Raw genomic sequence first — 6,146 nt, 5'->3', positions numbered from 1 at the left:
CTCCATCTGCTTACTCTTAGAAACAAGATTTGATGAAATCTTCTTGTATATGCTCACTGTAGGCTACTTTACCTGTTTCTCTAGAGAGGAGTTGGATTATAGAGTTCCTGGGTTACTCTTTACATTTTAATTGGTATTCCCAAATTTCTCTCTTCAGTGGTCACACCAATTTGAACTTACAAGGAATATTTCACAAGAGAAATCATTATGCACACAAAACCCAATAACCTGTAGAGTTTAATGTTGAATGTGGCAGAGACTCAGTATGTATTCTCCCTTCCTACCTTAGGAATAGAATACAGCTGACACTTGAGCAACATGGATTTTTATATACACGGATTTTTTCAATAAATACATAGTATAGTACTACACAACCAGCAGTTGGTTGGATCTACAGATGTGGAACCACAGATACAGAGGACCCACTGTAAAGTTATACTCAGATTTTTGACTGCAGGTCGGTCGGCACGTCTAACCCCTGCATTGTTCAAGGGTCAACTGTATTTAACTTGGCACTGTCTGTCTGCCTAAATAAAAATAAAATCCACATTTCCCAAACTCCCATGCAGCTAGACACAGTAGAGCACTAAATTCTGGTCAGTAGAACGTGATTGAGGTGATGCGTTCAATTTCTGGGCAGATCCGTTAGGAGAAAAGAGTGAGTCCTACAGCTCTTTTCCCCCTTCCTGCAGGCTGGAATGCAGATGTGATTACTGGAGTTAGGGCAGCCATCTTGGACTATGAAATGGAAGCCACCAGTTGATGGCAGAGCAACAAAACAGAAGGACCCTGGGTCCCAGATGATTGTGGAGCCTCCAAACCAGCCATCAACTACCAACCCAGACTTTTAAGGGGGAAAAAGGAAAGTGCATCAAATAAAAGCCACTTTGGGGGAATGTCTTTCTGTCACAGCAGCCAAACTGATAACCTAAATAATGCAATTACTAAATGCTGAAAGATAATTATCTGGTAAAAAGTCATCATTCCAACGGGGGGGATTATAAAAAATTATTTTATTGGATCTTCCCAGTAATTCTATGAGGAGGGAAGTTTGTATATAGGTATTTAACTGCCATTAATGTTGCAGATTGTTAAAAATGCTTATAGTACAACTATTTTATTCCCCTTGGAATTTTTCTACACTGTTGGAGAGAGAAGGCCAAGCGATTCAGCTCTGTTGAAGCAACCAGGAAGAAATGCTGTCCAAACCAACTGGGGTTTTGGCAATGAATCCGCATTTGTTCACCAGTGTAGCTATTGTTTAGATTCCACTGTTCTGAAAAATTAAGTGGTTCACAATTTTAAATTTTTTCCTAATCCGAGTGTAACGAATGACCTTTCTTCTCCTTAGGTCACTAAAAAGAATTTTCTTGTGTTTGTGGCTAATTTCTTAATGGCAGAGGTCCAAATAAGGGGACGGGGGGACGCTTAGGTCAAAACTAAACATGGGATGAGAGAAGGATCCTGGATTTCCTGTGGCTCATTCCATTTTCAGTCATCCATACTGCTTGCTCTACATGTGTCTGAGTGGTTTTTGTGTACAGAATAAGCTGTACACAAGTTCTAGGAAACAATTTTCAATTACTAAAGTTCCCATTTACCAAACCTAGCTTCTCCCCCTTGGGTTTTTAAGTTTCCTTTTTGAAATCTATTGTTCCATTTCTAAGAGCACAGTAACAAATTCAGCTGTTGTTTTTAAGGAAGTCATGGATTCATGTTTGGTCCCACTTATAAACTTAGCTAAGTAAATGCCTTAAGCCACTTGAAACTGCATTTCTAAATTTGATAATCTGGATTTTCTTTGCAAGTACTTTAATTATTCAATGTTTCTACTTCTCAATCAATCTTATAAATCTATCAGGTCACATAGAGTAAATCTTAAATTCTCTTAAGTGTTCCAAATGATTGCATATAAACTTAGTAAGACTTTGGTGGGGGCAGTGGTGGTGGGATGAACTGGGAGATTGGGATTGACATGTATACACTAATATGTATAAAATAGATAACTCATAAGAACCTGCTGTATAAAAAATAAAATTAAAAAAAAACTTAGACATTGAGGTAAAAATTGCACATTTAAGCAATGCTTCAGTTACATTCAAAATGATAATTAACAAGTCTGACCAATATGCTACTCTGAAAGGTCTAAGTCTCTTAAACATAAGTCTCTTAAAGTATGTAAATTACTAAATATGAACACTTTCCTTCTTAACAAAACATATTCATGTGATGATTTTGACCTTGTTGAGTATTTCCACATTTATTTCTGAATCTTATCTCATTTAAAATATGCTTCCTGATAAAATTGCTTTCCCATTTAGGCTATTTCTATAGTTAACTCTAAATGTTCCTGGGGTTTAAAGATTCTTATCTTCTAGGGGGATTATTACCCTCAGGTAGCGAGGCTGTTTCCACCTAGACTTCTTAACTTGGGGTGTGTGGATAGAATTCAGGGAGTCTGTAAAGTTGGATGTAAAAAAATGTATCTTTATTTTCACCAACTTCTAAGTGAAATTTAGCATTCCCTTCAAATGTGAATGTGGCAATAAACCATAGTATATGAGCAGGACCTTGATTGACTCTGTTGCCAGTAGAAATCACAGGTATTTCCATATCACATTATGGCTGTTGCAAACACCTTGAAATATCTTTATATTCAGCAGTACTTCAACATTACGGAACTTATAGGCCTGCTGCTAGATCTCACTATTTAATGTACTAATAAAGGAACTCACATGACTCCATCATAATATTTCAATATTTTTATTGAGGTATAATTGAAGTATAATAAACTGGAAATATTTTAAGGGTTAAATGTTATCATTTTTGATACACATACATATATATATATATACCATGAAACCATCAACACAATTCACACACTGGACTTTTCCATCACATCCCCAGCAGTTTCTCTGAGCCCCTCTGTAATCCATCCTTCCCTCCACACCCACCCACAGGTGACAATTGCTTTGCTTTCTGTCACTGTAAATTAGTTTGCATTTTTGAGAAATTTATATAATTAGAATCATGTGTTGGGTCTTTTTGGGGAGAGTGAGGCTTCTGGCACTTTCACTCAACATAAAGATTTTGATATTCATCTATGTTGTGTGTGTATCATACGTTCTTTTATTGCTGAGTAGTAATCCATTGCATGGATATACCACAGTCTGTTTATTCATTTACCTGCTAATGGATAGTTTCACTGTTTCCAATTCTTAGCAGTTACAAATAGACTTACTATTAACATTCGTATACAGTTCTTTGCGTGGATTTGTGTTTTCCTTCCTCTTGGGTGTCAGATGGCTGGGTCATATGGTGGGGGGATGTTTAACTTTTTGAGAAACTGCCAAATTGTTTTCCAAAGCGGTTGCACCATTTTACATCCCAGCCAGCAGTGTATGAGAGTTTAGCTGCCCCATATCTTTGTCAGCACTTGGTACAGTCAGTCTTTTTAATTTTAGCCAATCTAATGGCTACGTAGTGGTATTTCTTTTTATATATATATATATATATATATATATATATATATATATATATATATTGGGGGTTTTTTTTTGCGGTACGCGGGCCTCTCACTGTTGTGGCCTCTCCCGTTGTGGAGCACAGGCTCCGGACGTGCAGCCTCAGCGGCCATGGCTCACGGGCCCAGCCACTCCACGGCATGTGGGATCTTCCCGGACCAGGGCACGAACCCGTGTCCCCTGCATCGGCAGGCAGACTCTCAACCACTGCGCCACCAGGGAAGCCCATCATTATATTTTAATGTACATTTCCGTGATGATTGATGATGTTGAGCATCTATTTTTGTGCCTATTGGCAATTTGTATATCTTCTCCTATGAAGTGTTGGTTCTAAAGTTTTCCCAGTTTTTAATTGAGTTATTTGTTTTGTAAAAGTTATTGAGTTGTTAAGGTTCTTCGTGTATCGTTATATATCCCTTATATTTTTTATATCTGTATGATAGAAGTATTATATTCTAGTCTATAGCTTGCTCTTTATTTTCTCAGTTTTGTCTTTTGAAGAACAAAAGTTTTATATTTTGACAAAGCTCAGTTTACCAATGTTCATGGTTTGTACTTTCAGTGTTCTTAGAAATGTTTGACTACTGCAAAGTTGCAATGATTTTCTCCCTATGTTGTCTTCTGGAAGGTTTATGGTTCTAGGCTTTCCATTTAGGGCTGTGATCCATTCGGAGTTAATTTTTGTGAATAATGTGAGGTAAATTTTTTTCTTATCAGTAAGAAATAAGACATTAAATTGTTTCTTATCAGTATTCAGTTTCCCAGCACCCTATGTGCATTATAAGCGTTTTTGTTTATATAGAAGCATTTTTCTGAGAAGATGTCCTTAGACTTAAGCAGATTGCCAAAGAGGTCCCTGGCATATGTTCTAGAGATTCCAGCAGAGTAAGAGATAAGAACCTGCAGACATCAAGGGAAAGCGCTCTCGATATGCATGTTAGGAATCCATCATGTCAGCCCACCTGGTTTGGGGAGACCCTTTTTTAGGACGATGACGTTGCATAACAACCAGAGATTTGGGCAAGAGGGCTGACTGGAGTCTTGTCAGAAATGTGGATGGGATGCCCCGAACCACACCACGAATTGTTATGCTGATGATTTTATAATTTTAAGAAGGATTGCTCACAGCCCCTGGTCTACTCATGGATGTCTGTTACCGCCTCCCGTGTGATTACTTGCTTGAATTTCACACGTCTTTTGTCCTCAGGACATATCTAAATCATCCTGTTTAGGCAGGGTGGCCATCTGTCCCAGTTTGCCTGGAACAGTCCTGGTTTATGCTTTATTTGATTTGATTTTTTGCTTTTTTTATTGAAATATAATTGATTTACAATTTGTGTTAGTTTCTGGTGTACAGCAAAGTGACTCAGTTATACATATATATACTTTTTCATATTCTTTTCCATTATGGTTTATCACAGGATATTGAACATAGTTCCTGTACTACACAGTAGGACCTTGTTGTTTATCCTTTCTCTATATACTAGTTCACATCTGCTAACCCCAAACATGCTTTATTATTAATAGTGCCCATTTCACTCTCAAAAGTTCCACTCTCTCCTGTACCAATATCAGGAAGCGTTCTGATTTGTTCAAGTAGTTCTGTTGGTTTCTATCTCATAGGCTTTGAGAATCACGAACACAGTGAAGCACTTTGAAATCCATGACTTTCAAGCTTGACTCTGCAGAGCTCTGGGTGCTCCTGCAAGACCCTTTATAAGTACCTGCAGGAGAAAGGTACAAGCCACGAGGCTGAGATTTTTTTTTTTTTTTTCGATCTCTGGTGTTTATTCACTACCAGGCAGGTGACAACACACCTTATTTCACTTTTCCCCTCTGATGCTAAAGCATAAGCTATCTTTTAATTCTGACACATTTATCCATTCCAGAGACAGTATGAAAAACAGTCATCTAGCCATTTATTACCTTGGACTTTTCAGGCCAAACTGGGGTTGCTGTCTCATTTATAAGCCAGGGCAACAAGGGTGATTCCAGGTGGATGGGTTAAAAATGGAAAATATGAGCTCTTCAACAGAGCCTGGGACTTTTCGCCTCTGTTTTCCATATGGTGATTCTATATATGCTTGCCTTTTTTTTTTTTTTTTTTTTGGCCATGCAGCAAGGCTTGTGGGATCCTAGTTCCCCAGCCAGGCATTGAACCCGGGCCCTCCGCAGCAAAAGTGCAGAGTCCTAACCACTGGATTGCTAGGGAATTCCCTATGCTTCCTTTTTAGTCTTTTTAATGGATCTGTATAGAAACGTGAAATGCTTCATAAATTTGCATGTCATCCTTGCTCAGGGGCCACGCTAATCTCCATATCATTCCAATTTGAGTATATGTGCTGCCAAAGCAAGTACAATATGCTTACTTTTGAATACAAGAAAGTTTGAAAGCCACTGATGTAATTGATCACATTTTCCTCTTTGCATTGGCTGCCAGGAAGCTCAGCATCTAATTCTCAGTCCACCACTAACAGTGCTCAGGGCCTCCTAGCCTACATATTTATGAGACTCTCACCCTTGACTTTCTTTTCTTTCCCTCCCCATGTTTCCCCTTCACCTGCTTTTCTTGTTTTCTCATTCTGCTGCCACATGTATGTTTTTGCATGCAAACTCAAATCC

The 6,146-nt window shown here is 38.3% G+C and overlaps 1 non-coding gene across 1 annotated transcript; it reads right to left on the bottom strand.

The window, feature by feature from the left end:
* Positions 1-5,778: 5,778 nt before the first annotated feature.
* LOC132439078 (U6 spliceosomal RNA) lies at positions 5,779-5,882 on the bottom strand. The gene has a single exon (XR_009522307.1). It is a non-coding gene; the product is annotated as a U6 spliceosomal RNA (small nuclear RNA).
* Between the last annotated feature and the right edge of the window lie 264 nt (positions 5,883-6,146).

This window comes from Delphinus delphis, chromosome 15 (genome assembly GCF_949987515.2).
Source record: "Delphinus delphis chromosome 15, mDelDel1.2, whole genome shotgun sequence".
NCBI classification, from domain to species: Eukaryota; Metazoa; Chordata; class Mammalia; order Artiodactyla; family Delphinidae; genus Delphinus; species Delphinus delphis.
This window is presented reverse-complemented; position numbering and strand designations above follow the sequence as displayed.